The sequence below is a fragment of the Bos taurus genome, chromosome X (genome assembly GCF_002263795.3).
Source record: "Bos taurus isolate L1 Dominette 01449 registration number 42190680 breed Hereford chromosome X, ARS-UCD2.0, whole genome shotgun sequence".
Taxonomy (NCBI): Eukaryota; Metazoa; Chordata; class Mammalia; order Artiodactyla; family Bovidae; genus Bos; species Bos taurus.
The window spans coordinates 10,602,386-10,624,593 of record NC_037357.1 but is presented as its reverse complement, the minus strand read 5'-3'; positions in this window follow the sequence as shown (position 1 = coordinate 10,624,593).

The following is a 22,208-nucleotide window of genomic DNA, read 5'->3' as shown; positions in this document are numbered from 1 at the left end:
TGAATCTAATTTATTTTTCTACATTGATCAGTTTGTCTTGATATAATTAAAAATTGTTATTGAAAGCAATAACTTTTAAAGAGGCCATAATATACTTAATAATTTATAATATGGTAAAGAAAGTATCATAAATTACTGGGAAAAGAAAGCCCCACCTAATAAATGGTTATGAAATAATTTTCCAGTTGCCAAAAGAAAATAAATTATTTCTTTATATCTAAATTAACTGTAAGTGTTTGAGGAACTAACCATAAAAATATAAGAAAATATAGAAATAGCTAGCAGAGAAAAGGAGGTAAAAAATATTTATCATATCTCAGATAATAGGTTCAGTGAAATTTTTCTAGATTACAAACAATATGTCACAAAGGACAATAAAAGTAAATGTTTTATATATAAACATGCAAAATGTTAAGCTTTGCTGATCAGAGACATTAAATTAAAAGAAAAATAAGTATTTGAGAAAAATATTTACACAAAGTAAAAATATTTTATGATATAAAGGTCAATGAAAGCTCTAAATTATTCACAGACTAAGAAACACAGAAAGGTTAGCAAATTGAAAATGTTTGACCTCACTAATAAACTAAGGACTTCTAATTTAAATAGCAATAAGAGACATGTTGCCATTAGTAAAATTTAAAAACCTTATTTTTAGTTATCATAAGTAACGTTTAGAAGTGTAATGAGATAAACACTGTCTTAATCTGCTAATGCAAGTACAAACGTAATATTTTTAGGATACTTTGACAGTTTGCATAAAATATTTTAAAAAATCATTCTTTTTGACCAAATTCTCCTCTCTAGTTTTGAGTGGAGGAAGGAATCTATTTTGAGGAGAAACAGATGCCATCAACTTTATTGGTCCAAAAATCTAATTGAATATTTATATGTTTAAGAGTGAAAAACTGAAAATCACCCAAATTACCAACAATAACTGGATATTATACCACATTCATCAAGTAAGCTATTATATATATTTTAAAAGTAACAGTGTGATGAAAGTTTGCAAATTCATTTGAAATACAGAAAGCAGAATATAAAATTATAACCTAATTGTATAAAACACAGTAGTAGTTCCTAATAAAAATTTTCATAAAAAATAATAATGGAAAGAAATATAACAGTAGTTCTTTTAGCATCATAGGACTATGTTCCTTTAATTTTTATCTTCATAATTGTTCCATATTTTCCAAATTTTTAAAAAGAGCTTTTATAATTGTTATAATCAGAAAAATGAAATGCAAGTTTCTTATCTTAGACTTCCTTAAATTATCTTACTTTTGAGTTTGCAGAGAAATCCCATTTTACTTATCTTTCTTATTAACCTAATAGTTGATTTGTATCTTACAGAAAGTGAATTTCCATTTTCTGAAAATTGTGTGTAAAGCCATTATCACCCTGTATCAGATTCCATAGTTGGAATTTAGATATCATAAAGTTTGTCTTTTAAGGGATTAAAAAATAAAACTGTGTTTTTTGCTGTAATGCCTTAAATGGGGGGAGGGGAAAGTAAACTTGAATATTGAAACATTTATCCATCTCCCTCCATTTGATATTTTGATAAAAGTATTAATTTGCATGTCCAGGACTCTGTTTATTAAATTCTGTCATGAATTTAAAATTATGGAGGTACTTTTGTCTTATTTATTTATTTTTTTGGTATGGTGTTGACTTGCCATTCCCTGAACACACCATGCATATTCATACCTTCATGCTTTTTACACAACTATTATTTATCCAGGAAACTTCCTTCCCACTGTTTGCTATCACATGAAACAAATATACCCTTTAGTATGCCATTTAAATGTAAATGGCACTTTCTTAGGGACTACTTTCCAGTCATTCATTTCTTTTTGACCCTTTCTCATTTTGCACTCTGATTCAATAAATATTACTTCTGTAGCAAATAACAGAAAATCTAACCTTGGTTTTTAAGGAAAATCAAAAGGGTTGGGGATTATCATCCCCACAAACAGGTAGAATCAGGACTAAAACAATCTCATTGGGATCCCATTTCTGGTGCTGCTTTACTCTAGTGTAAGCCATCTCCTTGCAATAGCCAACTGCAACTTTTATCTTCTTGGCAAGTATCTAAAGAAGGCACAGGATTTACTTTCAGAGTAACTTGGCCTTAATGCCCTGAGCCAATCACTATCATTAGGTCTAGATTGGCATTGTCTTGCTCACTGACCTACTCATGACCCAGTCTCTGTGTTTAGGACTAAGTGTTCTGATCGGCAATCTTCGAGAGACTGGGAGAAAGCATTAATGTAAAGAGTGGAAGTTAGAAAAAGGGAGATTTTTTCCCCTTTTTATGGGGCAAAAGAAATTTCCCTTCAGTGTTAGAGCAGAACTAGGCTTGTAGGAATCTACATGGTTTTCCTGCCTAGGTTAGAAGTAAATATTTCAATTTAAAAATTCTTTAAATATAAAACTCTTAAGTAACTTTTAAATACACTTTTTCACTCAAACAATAGAATAATCCAAAATGTTTCTGTAGATTGATTTTTCAGCTAAAGACATTTAAGACAAAAGGAAAGATATAACACATGGAAAATAAAATACACATGATATACTTGGTGAAAAACAGAAAGTTTCATACTGTTTTTCAGACATTATACAAGAATTGCTCCATCTTTGCAATGATGGTACTATCCTATGAACCGTAAAATTAAATGTACTTATACCTTTCTTCTTCCACAAATACTTCATGACTTCCAGTCATAAAAAAGCAGGATATATACGGTGACAAATGCTAGAGATTTTTTTTTTCTCATCAAACTGGAATTCTGTGGATCAATAACTTTGCAAGGCAAGATTTACAATATCTTCCAAAGAAAGCCAGAAATCGACCAGTGGTGTAGTGCTATAAAATAGATACTGCTGTAAGGATGTATGTGAAAGACTGCACTCCCTAGAAACCTTCCATAAACAAATACTCCAGGCTACTTAGGTTACAATTAAAAGGTCACTCAACCAATCAACATCAGTGGATCACTAAATCTTCAGTTCTGACACCACTCTCTGCCACGTTTTCCATCACATAGTCAATAATCTGGAAAGGTGTCTAATGCAGTAGCCTCAGGTCTTGTTACTTCTGATTGGCCATACAGTCAGCCACAGTAGCATTTGTTGGGCCATTTGCAAATCATAATGGTACTTCTGAGATGTTCATCCCCATGGTTATTTCCCCCAAATAGAAACCACACCCAACAAACTAAGCAAATACCTCACAGTAGATCATAGAACAAAATTTTCTGGGGTTCACAACAGTGTTGCTTCTTTTTCAGAAGTGAAGCCCTTCGACTTTTCAATAATAATAATGTTAATTCTAGTTATATTATCCAATTAAAATGTTCATTGTAGAATATTTATAAAATAAACAAAACTGAATGAAATATTGATCATCCATAATCCTAGCATCTATACATATTTTTTTAACCAGTGATATGTATTGCCAGCTAGCAATTTATCTATGTAGAAGCATGGGATAATAATAAAGATGATTATAACAAAAGCAAAGATAACTGCCATTTCTGCCATAACTGCCATGAACTCTAAGTACTCCAGGCTCTGTTTTAAATGCTTTAAATGGGTTGTATCACTAACTCTTGAAACAATCTAGATATGGATTATAGTAATTTATTTATTTATTTATTTTTTACATAGGAAAAGGTAGCTTAGACATGGAAAACAATTTTTTCAAAGTTGAAGACCTTTTAAGTTTTGGAGGCCAGGCTCAAACTAAAGTCTGTTTGATTCCAAAGCCTGTAAACTTAAGCCCTATGTTATGCTACTTGATAACACAACATAGTCAAAATCATTCCCAAAAGAGTGTGTTAAGATGCACATTTTGATAGCTTTGGTACTTTCACAGATTTGTGCATCCATCACCACTGTCTATTTACAGAATATATTTATCACCCCTAAAAGAAACTTCATACTCATCAGTAATCATTTCTCATTTCTACCAGGGTCTAGCTACTAGTGATCTACAGCATATCTTTATGGAATTGTCTATAATGGACATTTCATATAAATGAATTATACAATAAATGACATTCTGTGTCTGACTTTCACTCTACATAATGTTATCAAGGTTCAACCATGTTGTACTACGCATCAATATTATACTGCCTTTTTTCAATCTTTTATTGTGGTAAAATGCACTCATAAAGTTTACCATTTAATTATTTTACAGCATAAAATTCAGTAGCTTTTTATATGGTCACGATGTTGTGCTATCATCACCACTACCTAGTTCTAGAATATTTTCATCACCAAACAAAAGGAAACTCCATTCCTCCCACCCCAGCTGCTTGCAGCGAATAATATGTTCTCTTTATCTTGAATTTTCTTGGTCTTATATTTCAAATAAACAGAGTAGTGCAATATATGGCTATTTGTGTCTGACTTCATTCTCTTAGCATAATGTTCAAGGTTCATCCATGTATGTGTGTAGCATGTAACAGTACTTCATTACCTTCTATAGCTGAATATAGCCTCCCTGGCTAAATTTATCCTTAAATATTTATTATTTCTGATGCTACTGTAAATTAAGGGCTTCCCTGATGGCTCAAATGGGAATACCTGCATGCAGAAGACCCGAGTTCGATCCCTGGGTTGGGAAGATCCCATGGAGAAGGAAATGGCTACCCACTCCAGTATTTTTGCCTGGAGAATTCCATAGACTGAAGAGCCTGGTAAGCTACAGTTTACGGGGTCACAGAGTCAGACATAACTGAGCAACTAAACACACACTGTAAAATAATTGTTTTCTTTTCTTTCTTACATGTCTTTGATGGATATAAGCTTTTATTATTGTGGTAAAAATATTTAACATGAGATATAACTTCAACAAGCCTTTAGGTACAGTGTAGTATTGCTAACTATAAAAACAACTGCAGATAGCTAGAATTCCTTTATCTTGCATGGTTGAAATTCTATACTCATTGAAAACACTCCTCATTGCCTCTTCTTTCCAGCTCCTGATGATCACCATTCTATTTCCTGTTTTAGTGATTTTGGTTAATTTAAATACCTCATGTAAATATAATCTCACATTGGCTTCCCAGGTGGCACTAGTGGTAAATAATCTGTCTGCCAATGCAGGAGACAGAAGATACCTTCTATAGCTGAATATCGCCTCCCTGGTTAAATTTATCCTTAAATATTTATTATTTTTGATGCTACTGTAAATTAAGGGCTTCCCTGATGGCTCAGACGGGAATGCCTGCATGCAGGAGACCCGAGTTCGATCCCTGGGTTGGGAAGATCCCCTGGAATAGGAAGTGGCATGTTTTCTGCCATGTGAGGATACAAGAGTCTGCAATCTACAACCTGGAAGAGGCTTTCATCATTAATCAACCATGCTGGCCCTCTGATGATCTTAGAATTCTAGACTCCAGAACTGTGAGGATTTGGAATCCAAAACTCCAGAACTTTCTTACCGTGGCTTATAAGAAACCCAGTTTATGATATTTTACTATAGTAGCCTCAGCTAAGACAAACTTCTTGGCTATTGTGACTAATATATGCAAAGAATGTAGAAATGCAAATATCTCTTTGAAATCCTGATTTCAATTATTTTGGAAAAATATTCAGAAGTGAAATTACTGGGTCATATGGTAGTTCTATTTTTTGCAAGATTTTTCAATTTTGTTTGTATTTTCAAAAAGCCAACTCTTTTTTATATTGATACCTTTTCTATTTTTAAAAATTCTCTGGTTTATTTTTGTTATAATCTTTATTATTTTGTTTCTTCTGTTAAATTTGGTCACTGTTTGTTCTTTTTCTATTTGGTGTAAATTTAGGTTGCTTATTTGCTGTCTTTTATTTTATAATGTAGCCATTTACTTCTATATACTTTCCTCTTATATGATTCTTTTGGTGGAACCCATTAATTTTACTGTGCTGTGTTTTTGTTTTCACTTGTCTCAAGATAGTTTATAAATTCCCTGTTGATTTCCTCTTTCATCCAATTGTTGTTTAAGGGTGTTTTGTTAAGCTTTGATGTTTTTATTAATTTCCCCATTTTCTTATTGTTTATAATTTCTAGTTTCATCCCATTGTTATTGGAAAAATATTTGGAATTATTTTGATCACCTTAAATTTGTTAATATTATTTTTGTCACCTAATACGTAGTTTATCCTGGAAAATATTCTGTATGCATTTGAGAAAAATGTGTATTCTCCTGTAGAGTGGGAAGTTCTGAATATATCTGTTAGGTTTATTTGTTTTGTAGTACTGTTCAAGTCTGTTGTTTCTTTATTAATTTTCTGTTTGGAAGTTCTATACATGGCTTAAAATGGGGCATTGACTCTAATATTAAATAGGTTTCAATTTTTTCTTTGGATTCATTAATATTTGCTTTATATACTTAGGTGTTCTGATGTTGTATGCACATATATGTATAACTGTTATGTCTTTCTCTGAATTTGATTCTTTTATCATTACATAATTACCATCTTTGTCTCTAGAAACAGTTTTTGACTTGTAGTCTATTTTGTCCCTTATAACTATAGGCAGCCTCTCTGGGCATGCCACTCTCTGAGCATGTGTTCACCAACAAGTAATTGCTCTGATCCCCTTCAATTAGGGTTTTTTAAGGCTTCATGATGTAAGCATGATTTATTCAATTATTGACCATTGGTGACTCACTGTGTCTTCCCACTCAGGAGGTTAATGAGTGGGCCTGAAAATTTCAACTCTCCAATCAGATGGCTGATTGCCGTGGAGACCAGTCCTCATCCTTAGGGGCTTTCCAAAAGTCACCTCACTACCATAAATTCAGCTGTGGTTGAAAAGTGTTGGTTATGAATACCTAAAGATGATCCTTTCACCTTTATCAATCTGGAACTCTGAAGTGATTTTAGGAACTGGGTACAAAAACTACATACTAGACCTCAACATAATAAAGGCCATATATGTCATTCGACAGCTAACATCATACTCAATGGTGAAAAACTGAAAGAATTTTCTCTAAGATCAGGAACAAGAAAAGAATGTTCACTCTCCCCAATTTATTCAACATAATGTTGGAAGTCATAATCATAGCAATTAGAGAAGAAAAGAAGTGAAAGAAATCCAAATTGGAAAGGAAGAGGTAAAACTGTCATTGTTTGCAGATTACATGAAACTATACATACAAAACCCTAAAGATGCCACCAGAAAACTACTAGAGCTCATTAGTGAATGTGTCAAGGATACAAAATTAATATGCAGAAATCTGTTGCAATTCTACACACTAAAAATGAAACCTCAGAAAGAGAAATTAAGGAAACAATCCCATTTATCATCACATCAAAATGAATAAAGTATCTAGGACATAAACCTTCCGAGGGAGGCAAAAGGCCTGTAGTCTGAAAACTGTGATACTGATGAAAGAAAATGAAGATGACATAGATAGAAAGATACATGATATTCTTGGATTGGAAGAATCAGTACTGTTAAAACAATCATACTACCCAAGTATTCTAGAGATTCATTGCAATCCCTATCAAAATACAAATGGCACTTTTCACAGAACTAGCACAAATAATTTTAAAATTTGTATAGAAACAAAAAGAACACTGAATAGCCAAAACAGTCCCTAACTTCAGACTATACTAAAAATCTATAGTAATCAAAATAGTATGGTACTGGCACAAAACAGACACATAGATCAATGGAAAACTAATCTATGACAAAAGAGGGAAGAAAATGTTGTACAATAGATAAAAGACAGTCTCTTCAATAAGTGGTGCTGGGAAAACTGGACATCCATATGGAAAAGAATGGATCCATCCCCTAAAGTAAAGGCAATAGAAACAAAAATAAACAAATGGGACATAACTAAACTTAAAAATTTTTTTCAGAACCAAAGAAACCATTAACAAAATGATAAAACAACCTACAGAATGAGAGAAAATATTTGCAAATGATATGAAGGATAGGATTAATATCCAACATATACAAACATATACAAATAGCTCATACAACTCTCTGTCTCTGTCTGTCTGTCTGTCTCTGTTTCTTTCTCTCTGTCTCTGTCTCTCTCTCTCTCTCTCTCTCTATATATATATATATAAAACAACCAGATTAGAAAATGGGCTGAAGAACTGAATAGACATGTTTCCAAAGAGGAAATGCAGATTGCCAACACGGACATGAAAAGATGCTCAACATCACTAATTATCAGGGAAATGCAAATCAAAACCACAATGAGGTACCGTTTCACATCTGTCAGAATGGTTAGCATCAAAAAGAACACAAATAACAAATGTTAGTGAGGATGTGGAGAAAAGGAAATCTTAGGATGCTGTTGGTGAGAATGTAAATTGGTGCAGCCACTATAGAAAACAGTATGGAGGTTTCTCAAAAAGCCAAAAATAGAAATACCATATGACCCAGCAGTTCCACTCCTGAGTATATATCAGAAATACACAAAACATGAATTTGAAAAGATACATGCACCCCAGTGTTTATAGTGGCATTATTTACAATAGTAAACCTATGAAAACAATCTGTGTCCATCAACAGATGAATGGATAAAAGAAGCCAATGAAAGAACAGAATTTTGCCATTTTCAGCTTCATGGATACACTCAGAGGGCATTTGTGCTTAGTTGCTAAGCTGTGTCTGACTCTTTGCAACCCCATGAACTATGGCCTGCCAGGCTTAAAGGGCATTATGCTAAGTGAAATAAGTCAGAGAAGTACAAATACTGTATGATATCACTTACGTGTGGAATCTTAAAAATACAACAAACTAGTGAATATAGCAACAACAAAAAAAGCAGACTCACAGATACAGAGAACAAGCTATTGGTTACCAGTTTAGTAGGGGACAATATAGCAGTGGGGAAGTGGGAGGTACAAATTATTGAGTATAAGGGAGACTCAAGAATGTACTGTACCACTCAGGAAATACAGTCAATATTTTGTAATATCTATAAATAAAAAATAAGCTTTAGAAATTATATAAAAATTTTTAAATTAAATTAAAATATTTTAAAAGCTCACTAAATATTAGAATGAACTATGCTCTTATTCCTCTTATCACCTAGGAAATTACAAGGAGCCTACAAACATTATGACATCCTACCCATGAATTAATCTGATGCATCACACAAGCGGATATTGTACTACATAACCAAAATACCACTATCATACCAATAAAAATCCACATTGATGAATTGTGGATTATTTTAAATATAAAGCAATGGACTTTGAGTTTCTTTTACCATTTGAGATGTAGAAAACTGGAATGAGTGTTGCTTCCATACTACCAATAAGAACAGCCAGATAAACAAGAAAATGTTAACTTTTCTTGATCTTTCAGAGATGTGAAGTTTCAGGCCAATAAAACAGTCAAAATTTCAACAAAGGATAAGCCTCTCCAAATAGAAATGAGATGTGTACGTCAGTTTACCTGTGGCAGAGCTCAAGAGGAGGAGGTGGCTGCCACACAAGCTGGTAAGAAGGTATAAGCTAAAATCTTAACAAGTTGTTATGAAAAAACTGGATGCCAGTAAGTCAGTTTGCAATAGCCAGCAGGCCAAGATGTAGAGGGAGTTTGTGCTCAAAGGCATTTTTTTCATAGGTGTCCACCAAGTGCTCATAAAAGAGGCTGAGCACCAAAGAATTGATGCTTTTGAACTGTGGTGTTGGAGAAGACTCTTGAGAGTCCCTTGGACTGCAAGGAGATCAAATAAGTCAATCCTAAAGGAAATCAATCCTCAATATTCATTGGAGGGACTGATGCTGAGGCTGAAGCTTCAGTACTTTGGCCACCTGATAGGAACAGCTGACTCATTGGAAAAGAACCTGATGCTGGGAAAGATTGAAGGCAGGAGGAAAAAGGGATGACAGAAGATGAAATGATTGGATGGCATCACCGACTCAATGGGCATGAGTTTAAGCAAACTTTGGGAGTTGGTGAAGGACAGGAAAGCCTGGCATGTTGCCGTCCATGGGGTCACAGAGTCAGATATGACTGAGTGACTCATCAACAACAACAAGGGCTTCTCTGGTGGATCAGACGGAAAAGAATCTTCCTGCAATGCAGATGACCCAGGTTCAATCCCTGGGTCGGGAAGAAAGTTCAATCCCTGGAGAAGGGAATGGCTATCCACTCCAGTATTCTTGCCTGGGAAATCCCATGGACAGAGGAGTCTGGCGGGCTATAGTCCATAGGGTCACCAAGAGTAGGATGCGAGTGACTGACTAACACTTTCATTTTCAGGAGAACATACAAAGTCCTGCTCTGTGGTACAGGTGCACAAGACGTGGTCCTCTGCCACTTAGTGTCAGTCCTAAACCCTAAACATGCCCAGATCCTTCTCTCAAAAGAATGCAAAGATTTGAATAATAGGGAAGAGAAACAGCAAACTCTGTTGCCCCTAAAACATAGGCAAAAATACATTCTGTCTCATGCGGTTGGTTTTACTAAATTTTCTTTTATTCTGTTTGAAATTTCTTCCATAACAAAAGATTAAATTATATTAGTTTACCATGATTTCTGTTTTTTTTTAATTTATTTTTAATTGAAGGATAATTACTTTACAGAATCTTGTTGTGTCCTGTCAAACCTCAACATGAATCAGCTATAGATATACATATATCGCCTCCCTTATGAACCTCCCTCTCATCTCCTGCCACATTCCACCCCTCTAGATTGATACAGAGCCCCTGTATGAGTTTCCTGAGGCATACAGCAAATTCCTGTTGGCTATCTATTTTACATATGGTAATGTAAGTTTCCATGTTACTCTCTCCATACATCTCAACCTCTCCTCCCCTCTCCCCATGTCCATAAGTCTATTCTTTATATCTGTTTCTCCATTGCTGCCCTGTAAATAAATTCTTCAGTAACATTTTTCTAGATTCTGTATATATGTGTTAGAATGTGATATTTATCTTTCTCTTTCTGACTCACTTCATTCTGTATAATAGGTTTTAGATTCATCTACCTCATCATAACTGACTCAAATGTGTTCCTTTTTTATGACTGAGTAATATTCCATTGTGTATATGTACCACACTTCTTTATCCATTCATCTGTCCATGGACATCTAGTTTGCTTCCATGTTCTAGCTTTTGTAAATAGTGCTGCAATGAACACTGGGATACATGTGTCATTTTCTACCCTGGTTTCCTCAGGGTATATGCCTAGGAGTGGGATTGCTGGGTCATATGGTGCTTTTATTCCTCGTTTGTTACAGAATCTCCATACCATCTTCCGTAGTGGCTGTATCAATTTACATTCCCACCAACAGTGCAAGAGCATCCCCTTTACTCCACACTCTCTCCAGCATTTATTGTTTGTAGACTTTTTGATGATGCCTATTCTGACCAATGTGAGTTGATATCTCATTGTAGTTTTGATTTGCATTTCTCTAATAAAGAACAATGTTGAGCATCTTTTCATGTGTCTGTTAGCCATTTGTATGTCTTCTTTGGAGAAATGTCTGTTTAAGTCTTTTCCCCACATTTTGATTGGGTTGTTTGTTTTCCTGGCATTGAGTTGTATGAGCTGCTTGTATATTTTGGAAATTAATCCTTTGTCAATTTCATTTGCTATTATTTTCTCCCATTCTGAGGGTTCTTTTCACATTGCTTATAGTTTCCTTTGCTGTGCAAAAGCCTTTAAGTTTAATGAAGTCACACTTGTTTACTTTTGTTTTTATTTCTGTTACTTTAGGAGGTGGGTCATAGAGGATCTTGCTTTGATTTATGTCATTGAGTGTTTTACCTATGTTTTCCTCTAAGAGTTTTATAGTTCTGGTCTTTTCTTTAGGTCTTTAATACATTTTGAGTTTATCTTTGTGTATGGTGTTAGGAAGTGTTCTAGTTTCATTCTTCTGCATGCAGCTGTCCAGTTTTCCCAGCACCATTTATTGAAGAGGCTGTCTTTGCCCCATTGTATATTCTTGCCTCCTTTGTCAAAAATAAGGTACGTATAGGTTCATGGGTTTATTTCTGGGCTTTCTATCTTGTTCCATTGGTCTATATTCCTGTTTTTGTTCTCATGTATTTCTTGACTATTTAAGCCCCTTTAACATTGTTCCAGTACCATACTGTCTTCATGATCAGAGCTTTGTAAAATAATTTGAAGTCAGGAAGGTTGATCCCTCCAGCTCCATTCTTCTTTCTTAAGACTGCTTTAGATATTTGGGACCTCTTGTGTTTCCATATGAACAGTGAAATTTTTTGTTCTAGTTCTGTGAAAAACACCATTGGTAATTTGATAGGGACCACATTGAACATGTAGATTGCATTTGGTAGTATAGTCATTTTCCAGAGAAGGCAATGGCACCCCACTCCAGTACTCTTGCCTGGAAAATCCCATGGACGGAGGAGCCTGGTAGGCTGCAGTCCATGGGGTCGCAAAGAGTCGGATACGACTGAGCGACTTCACTTTCACTTTTCAGTTTCATGCATTGGAGAAGGAAATGGCAACCCACTCCAGTGTTCTTGCCTGGAGAATCCCAGGGACGGGGGAGCCTGGTGGGCTGCCGTCTATGGGGTTGCACATAGTCAGACATGACTGAAGCGACTTTTTCTTTTCTGAAAAGCTTTTTATTTCTCCATCAATTTTGAATGAGATCCTTGCCAGGTACTGTAATCTTGGTTGTAGTTTTTTTTTCCCTTTCAATACTTTAAATATATCTTGCCATTCCCTTATGGCCTGCAGAGTTTCTGCTGAAAGATCAGCTGTTAAGTGTATGGGGTTTCCCTTGTATGTTACTTGTTGCTTCTCCCTTGCTGCTTTTAATATTCTTTCTTTGTGTTATTTTTTGTTAGTTTGATTAGTATGTGCCTTAGTGTGTTTATCCTTGGGTTTATCCTGTATGGGACTCTTTGTGCCTCTTGGACTTGATTGACTATTTCCTTTTCCATGTTGGGGAAATTTTCAACTACAATCTCTTCAAAAATTTTCTCATACCCTTTCTTTTTATCTTCTTCTTCTAGGGCCCCTATAATTTGAATGTTGGTGCATTTGATATTGTCCCAGAGGTCTCTGAGTCTATCCTCAATTCTTTTCATTCTTTTTACTTTATTCTGCTCTTCAGAAGTTATGTCCACCATTTTATCTTTCAGCTCACTGATTTGTTCTTCTGCTTCAGATCTTCTGCTATTGATTCCTTCTAGAGTATTTTTAATTTCGGTAATTGTATGGTTTGTCACTGTATGTTTACTCTTTAATTCTTCGAGGTCTGTGTTAATTGACCCTTGCATTTTCTCCATTTTGTTTTCAAGGTTTTTGATTATCTCTACTATCATTATTCTGAATTCTTTTTCAAGTACTTTGCCTATTTCCTCTTAATTAATTTGCACTTTTGTGTTTTGAGTTTGTTCCTTAATTTGTGTACTATTTCTCTGCCTTTTCATTATTATTATTATTTTTTTAACTTATTGTGTTTGAGGGCTCCTTTTCCCAGGCTTCAAGGTTGAATTATTTCTTTTTTTAATTTAAATTTATTTATTTTAATTAGAGGATAATTACTTCCTTTTGGTTTCTGCCCTCCTAAGGTTGATCCAGTGGTTTGTGTAAACTTTGTATAGGGTGAGATTTGTGCTGTTTTTGTTTGATTCTTTGAGCCACTTTCTGGGGGTCTGGTGGGGGGGTGGTGGCGGCAAGAGTACTGGAGTGGGTTGCCATTCCCTTCTCCAGGAGATCTTCCCCATCCAGGGAGTGAACTCAGGTCTCCCGCATTGTAGGCAGATGCTTTAGCATCTGAACCACCAGGGTGGCTCAGACAGTAAAGCATCTGTCTACAAAGTGAGAGACCTGGGTTCGATCCCTGGGTTGGGAAGATTCCCTGGAGAAGGAAATGGCAACCCACTCCAGTACTCTCGCTTTGAAAATCCCATGGATGGAGGAGCTTGGTGCAGACTGCTATCCATGGGGTCGCAAAGAGTCGGGCACAACTGAGCGACTTCACTTTGTTTCTTTCTTTGTTTTTCCGCTGATGGGCAAGGCTGAGTGAGGCGGTAATCTTGTCTGCTGCTGACTGGGTTTGTATTTTTGTTTGTTGTTTAGATGCACAAGGTGCTACTGCTGGTTGGGTGATGCCAGCTCTTGTATTCAAGTGGTTTCCTTTGTGTGAATTCTCACTATTTGATACTCCCCAGGGTTAGTTCTCTGTTTGTCTAGGGTCTTAGAGTCAGTGCTCCCACTGCAAAGGCTCAGGGCTTGATCTCTCTCCCAAGACCAGCCTAGGTCCAATCTACCAAGAGGAATTGCACCCAAAATGAAAGGGCCTTTACTTGAGATCCAAAAGCCAGTGCACAAGAACACAACGGAGATCTCTGACTCAGCAGAAACTCAGTATTGCTTTCTACCTGGACAGGCCTCCTTGGATTGCAACAGATGCCTAGAGGGTCTGTCCTTCACAGTGGTCAGCAGTACTCTGCCATGACTTCTTAGTTAACATTTAATGGTTAAGGTGATCATCACATTAAAAAAAAATACTTTAACATCTATAAATCATAGTTAAGCTATTTTACCACTTTATTTTGTCAGAAATATGTTTCAAACAAGTAGGTCTTTAGATATCAGTATCTATCTTTTCCCATTTTAGGGAATTGGTGGGTTTGAGCTGTCTCTGACATCTATTTTCCAGGATTTCTCCAAGATTATTGATCCTGACCTTGTAATTACATCCATGCATGATAGAAATAGTTTCTTCCTCAAAGCAGCATCCTCAGATTAAGTTTAAACCAGATAAATATTGTCCAGAGTTGAAAATCCCCAGTAGAGTTTCTGGGTCATTTTCAAAGCCTCTGTAAAAAAGTGTTAAAGCTTTTACTATTTTTTTTTTTTTTTGGCTATGCCATGTGATCTTAGTCCCCTGACTAGGAATTGAACTTGTGTCCCCTGCAATGGGAGCTCAGAGTCTTAACCATTGGATCACCAGGGAAATCTCTTAAGTTTGTACTATTTTAACAAGCATCATTTATGTTTAAACAACTTTAGTGAAGGGAAATTTGTGGGTCATTAAATTGTAACTGCATTACAGATATGTTTTAAGAAGGTACTTGGCTTTTTATTCAGTGATCAAATTAAATAGCAGATTTATGATTGGATCCAAAATCATTAAAATCATGTGGTTTCTTTCAGACTAATAAATTATGTAGACTATCGTACATAAAAATAGTTTATTATGCACATATATATTCCTTAATGTGACTTTTGGTGAGAGAAAACTGGTATTTTTTTCATAGGTGGTTTTTGCTCAAAGATGATTCTTACCTACTTTCAGGTGAAAATCTAGATGTACTTGCATAATCTGTTTTAAATCAGACTGGCTACAACACTTCATTTTTGAAACATTCTCTGCAGGGGTCCCCCAAATCTCCTGAATAAGTTCTATTTTCTTTTTCTTGGCATTTTACTTCATTAGTTAAAATGATAATATCTCCCTAAAGTATGAGTAATTACAATTGGTGTCATTTTAGTGAAGATTTGTGTCCTACTTTGTATCTGGGAGCATTATTCTGAATTCATTTATTACACACCAATATTGTCCCTTCTAGGATATCAAGGCATTTTTCCCTTTGCACATTTGCATACTAAAAAGTTTAATTATGAGAATAAAAAATTGTGCTATTACCTTTTGGAGTAGCAGTACAATTCTTTCCTTTGATGGAGTAAGAATAGTCGACCAACTCTTCCACCTCATCACTTTTTAAGAATCATTCCTGTGTATTCTTTTTGCTTCACTCAAGTTGTAATAGATATTATATGTAAATACATATGCAAAATCTGTGTCTATTTTTGACAGATTACCTTTTACAAAACATACGTGCTCAAAAATCATGTGGTACATTGGAACTTTAATGATATACTGATATGCTATATGCACTCATCTCACACGCTAGTAAAGTAATGCTCAAAATTATCCAAGCCAGGCTTCAGCAATATGTGAACTGTGAACTTCCTGATGTTCAAGCTGGTTTTAGAAAAGGCAGAGGAACCAGAGATCAAATTGCCAACATCTGCTGGATCATGGAAAAAGCAAGAGAGTTCCAGAAAAGCATCTATTTCTGCTTTATTGACTATGCCAAAGCCTTTGACTGTGTGGATCACAATAAACTGGAAAATTCTGAAAGAGATGGGAATACCAGACCACCTGATCTGCCTCTTGAGAAATATGTATGCAGGTCAGGAAGCAACAGTTAGAACTGGACATGGAACAACAGACTGGTTCCAAATAGGAAAAGGAGTTCGTCAAGGCTGTATATTGTCACCCTGTTTATTTAACTTATATGCAGAGTACATCATGAGAAACGCTGGGCTGGAAGAAACACAAGCTGGAATCAGGATTGCCAGGAGAAATATCAATCACCTCAGATATGCAGATGACACCACCCTTATGGCAGAAAGTGAAGAGGAACTCAAAAGCCTCTTGATGAAAGTGAAAGAGGAGAGTGAAAAAGTTGGCTTAAAGCTCAACATTCAGAAAATGAAGATCATTGAAACATGTAAAATATCATGTATGAAACGAGATGCCAGTCCAGGTTCAATGCACGATACTGGATGCTTGGGGCTAGTGCACTGGGACGACCCAGAGGGATGGTATGGGGAGGGAGGAGGGAGAAGGGTTCAGGATGGGGAGCACATGTATACCTGTGATGGATTCATTTTGATATTTGGCAAAACTAATACAATTATGTAAAGTTTAAAAATAAAATAAAATTTAAAAAAAATATGAAGATCATGGCATCCGGTCCCACCACTTCATGGGAAATAGATGGGGAAACAGTGGAAACGGTGTCAGACTTTATTTTTCTGGGCTCCAAAATCACTACAGATGGTGACTGCAGCCATGAAATTAAAAGACGCTTACTCCTTGGAAGGAAAGTTATGACCAACCTAGATAGCATTTTCAAAAGCAGAGACATTACTTTGCCAACAAAGGTTCGTCTAGTCAAGGCTATGGTTTTTCCTGTGGTCATGTATGGATGTGAGAGTTGGACTGTGAAGAAGGCTGAGTGCTGAAGATTGATGCTCTTGAACTGTGGTGTTGGAGAAGACTCTTGAGAGTCCCTTGGACTGCAAGGAGATCCAACCAGTCCATTCTGAAGGAGATCAGCCCTGGGATTTCTTTGGAAGGAATGATGCTAAAGCTGAAACTCCAGTACTTTGGCCACCTCATGTGAAGAGTTGACTCATTGGAAAAGACTCTGATGCTGGGAAGGATTGGGGGCAGGGGGAGAAGGGGACGACAGAGGATGAGATGGCTGGATGGCATCACCGACTCAAAGGACATGAGTTTGAGCAAACTCCGGGAGATGGTAAAGGACAGGGAAGTCTGGTGTACTGACATACGTGGGGTTGCAAAGAGTCACACATGACTGACTGAGCAAAAAGAATAGGCTAGTATTGCCTATTTTGGTGTGTGTGCTAAGTTGATTAAGTCCTCTCTGACTCTTCAGCCCTCAGACTGTAGCCCACAAGGCTCTTCTGTCCATGGGATTCTCCAGGAAAGAATACTGGAGTGGGTTGCCATTTCCTCCTCCAGAGTATCTTCTTGATTCAGAGATCAAACCCATGTCTCTTAAGTCTCTTGCATTGGCAAGCAGATTCTTTACCACTAGCACCAGCTGGGAAGCTGCCTAGGTTTGTACTTTATATTAAATGAATCATAAAGTATGAACTCTTTTTTACTCTAAATTATTTTCTTCAACAATATTATTGAGACACTTCCCCATATTATTCAGTTTTGTTGTACATTGTTCGTTTTCATTGCTATATAGTATTGCACCATGTAAAAATACCACACTTCACCCATTCTACTCTTTATGAACATTTGAGTGGTTTCCAGACTGGGGGCTTTTGTGAATAATGCTGCTATAAACATCCCAGTACATGACTTTTGGTAAGCAAATACCCACCTCTCTTTTGGGTATATACTTGGAGTGAAATTGTCAGGAAATGGAACTTATATATGTTCTATAAGTAGATCATGTCAAACAGATTTCCAAATTGATCATACCAATTTCCACTTCACCACCAGCAGTTTACAGGGTTTCAATTGTTCGATATCAATATCATAACTTGGTATTTTTAATCTTTTCTATTTTAATGCCTATTAACATTCATATTTAGATTTGCAATCTACCTGGACTTTATATTTGGATATAGTATGAGGTAAGATTGAGATACATTGAACTTTTTATGGATTTCTAATAGAACAAACCATTTATTGAAAAGACCATTTCCCCCCTCCCCCCATTTCACAAAATTGTCACCTTTGTCATAGTATATATGTGTGCCTATCAAGTATGTGGCTACATAACTGAACACAGTTATGTAAGTAGGACCCAGATTAAGAAACAGAAAATTCTCTGCTGGCTCAGCAGTAGAGAATCTGCCTGTAATGCAGGAGATGTGACTTCAATCCCTGGGTCAGGAAGATCCCATGGAGAAGGAAATGTCAACCCACTCCAGTATTCTTGCCTGGAAAATCCCATGGACAGAAGAGCCTGGCAGGCTACAGTCCATGGGGTTGCAAAAGAGTCAGACACAATTAAAAAACAACAGCAAAAACAGTATAGTATGTATGTATGTAACATAGCACATATGTGTGTCCTTTACTGAACTCTCTATCCTATTTCATCATTCATTTTGTCTATCATCAGACTAATACTAATTACTATTTTCTTAATTTCTGGTCTCGCTCCCCTTTTGTCCCTGATGATCTTTTGAAAATTTCAGAAATATGTTCTTTAATAAATGAAAATGGAGATTGTCCAGAATTATAATTTTTAAAGAGGTCTTAATTAAGGATTACTCATAAGTATTGTTGGAGAAGGCAATGGCACCCCACTCCAGTACTCTTGCCTGGAAAATCCCATGGACGGAGGAGCCTGGAAGGCTGCAGTCCATGGGGTCGCTAAGAGTCAGGCACGACTGAGCGACTTCACTTTCACTTTTCACTTTCATGCACTGGAGAAGGAAATGGCACCCCACTCCAGTATTCTTGCCTGGAGAATCCCAGGGACAGAGGAACCTAGTGGGCTGCCATCTATGGGGTCGCACAGAGTCGGACACGACTGAAGCGAGTTAGCAGCAGCAGCAGCAGCATGAGTATTGTGCCTAAAACTAACCTGCTGCCTTCATTCCTACATTCACCCTACTATATTCAGTTTTATGATGTAAGAGCTATGATTCTGCAATTTATATTCACCATTTGTCAGCTGATTCACTGTTAAATTCAAAGAATGGAGTTGAAAGCTGACAGGCTATTAGAGAGAGACTGGAAAACAAGAGACGGGTAAAGGGGACTTGAACATTCTTGTTTTCTTTGCTGTTTCATGCCATGGGAATAGCGCCTCACCATGACAGCAGTTATTACTTCTAATATCCAACTACTTTTTGGCACTTCCAGATCTCAGTATTCTTTTTCACAGACATCAGTTAGCTCTAACTAAACAGGAGCCACTCACCAGAACTCCAAATCAGTTCTGAGAGCCCTTTCTCCAAGCTTCTAGATTCTAATAACCTAGCCTCTTCCCTTCTTTCTTAGAAATGGCAGCTACTTCCTGCATTTATTATATCTGTGTTAGCTCAGCGTTACCTTTTTGCCCACTAAATCCTCCAATACCTGTGCATCAACCTCCCATATTAAATTATAAATGTTGAAATCCTTACTGTGATTCTGTTTTTCTGACAGGACTTGAATACAAGTATAGGTATTCCATGACACAAAACATAATTGGTGGCTGGGCTATAGTTTTTTAAGTTTAGCTGTCTTATGTTAAACCTTTATTTCCCATCTCCACAATATTATAAATTGCATTCTAATACTGAAAATAAAATAGCATACTATGGAATATAAAATTAATTATGAATATAATTTAAATAAACCTAGCACAGAGAAAGTATTAATAATAAAAAATGTTGCTTAAGATAATCCTTTTGGAAAGGACAGCTTGCATAGTAAATCTCACTTAATTGGCTTGGTTGTCAAATGTATGATCCTGATATTACATATCAGCACAGTTATCATGTTTGGTTTATTTGGATTAAGGTTGTAGGAGCAAAAGTAAAGCAGTATGTCAGGATTGACCTACACTGTTGAATAATAACTTAAAAGAAACTGATTTTATTCATAGGTAGACTTGAAGATCAATTTTTAAGTATGAATGGAAAAGCAGGAATATGTCAGTCTTAAAATCTTCAATTGTATCCACTCTTAAAGCTTCATCATTAGAAATGAATGCCTCTGTTTTAAAGTGTTACCCCTGCTCAATGACAGATGACCTTGTGATGAGAAAATAGTTTAGTGAGCAGAAATAGTTATTTAATCTCACTGGACTCAGTTTCTCATCCATAAGACAAGGATAATTGGTACTTATAGAGCTGTTTTAAGGATTAAACTGGAAAATTGGAAAAGTGCTCTGTGTAGTAGTTTATAGACATGAAACACTCATTAAATCTCAGATACTATGATAGCTATGATTTTCAGCCATTAACTCCTTAAGTATAAGATCTGACTTCAACTTCAGAATTACCAGTGCAAATGTTCTGATTACTAGAGCACAAGTTGGGGGATAGCTCAGCTGGTAAAGAATCTGCCTGCAATGCAGAAGACCCCAGTTTGATTCCTGGGTCAGGAAGATCCCCTGGAGAAGGGATAGGCTACTCACTCCAGTATTCTTGGGCTTCCCTGTGGCTCAGCTGGTAAAGATTCTACCTGAAACGTGGGATACCTGGGTTCAATCCCTGGGTTGGGAAGATCCCCTGGGGAAAGAAAAGACTCCCCATCCAGTATTCTGGCCTGGAGAATTCCATGGACTACAGTCCATGGGGTCGCAAAGAGTCAGACATGACTGAACAACTTTCACAAGTGATGGGACGTTACAGATGGGATTGCACTGCTTAAACTTCTCACTGCTGTGGGTGAGTGAGGAGGTTCTCAGAGAGGATCAGATGAGTGTTTGGATGAGGCTGTATAGGTTAACAGTAACCTATTCGTGAAGGTTCCTGTTGGTAAGTCTGTAGTTTTCCTGTAGGTAATGAGGAACTTTTGACAAATTTAGATCAGTGTGTATGAGCAAACTGACACTTTAGAAATACCACTCTGATAGTTCTATGAATGATACTATAACAAGGTTTGAGAATAAAGCCTGACTATTACATAACTTATTTTATTTATTAATAGATTCCTAATAGATTTAAGTAATAAGTTACTGTTAACCTATACAGCCTCATCCAAACACTCATCTGATCCTCTCTGAGAACCTCCTCACTCATTTTACATATTAATAGATTCCTACATAACTTATAGGAATCTATTAATATGTAAAATTGAAATTACATGGTAGATTGAACCAAGAAGCTATGCTTAGGGCTTATTCATAACAAAACTGGAAAGTAGAAAGTGCTGAGTAAATTTCTTTAATGAATTTTATATTTTTTTATTGTTTTCAGAGCTTTATGCCATTTGCAAATCCAATTAACATGCTATTCCATAGTCTAGGAGTTATGTAATAATGCTTTTGGATACTCTAAACTCATTTCCATTTCCCTAAACCTTGCCACTTTGTGTCCTAGGCTCCTTATCAATTATAGTATAGTAAATTCTCAAAGATATCATTTTCACATCATTATACTTCAAGTAATAATTCTTAAAAATAAATTGAGGCACTAAAATATCTTATAAATTTCAAATAAAAATATTACATTACATAAAATAGTTTTCAAACTAAATGCTTTGTTTTATATTACAATTTTTAAAACATGAAAAATATACTATGTTTTATTTATTCACTAGCATAAATGGCACCCCACTCCAGAACTCTTGCCTGGAAAATCCCATGGATGGAGGACCCTGGTAGGCTGCAGTCCATGGGGTCGCTAAGAGTCGGACACGACTGAGCGACTTCACTTTCACTTTTCACTTTCATGCATTGGAGAAGGAAATGGCAACCCACTCCAGTGTTCTTGCCTGGAGAATCCCAGGGATGGGGGAGCCTGGTGGGCTGCCTTCTATGGGGTTGCACAGAGTCGGACACGACTGAAGTGACTTAGCAGCAGCAGAGTACTATCTAACTTGGTTACCTTGGCAAGTTATTTAGATTTTCTGATTTTCATCTTCCTGAAATATAAAAAGAAGGAAATGAACACTCTATTACCTAATCATAGCAAATAGCCATAATCAAGCCATATGACCTGGGGTCATATTTTAACCATCTCTGTATCCTAAGTAACA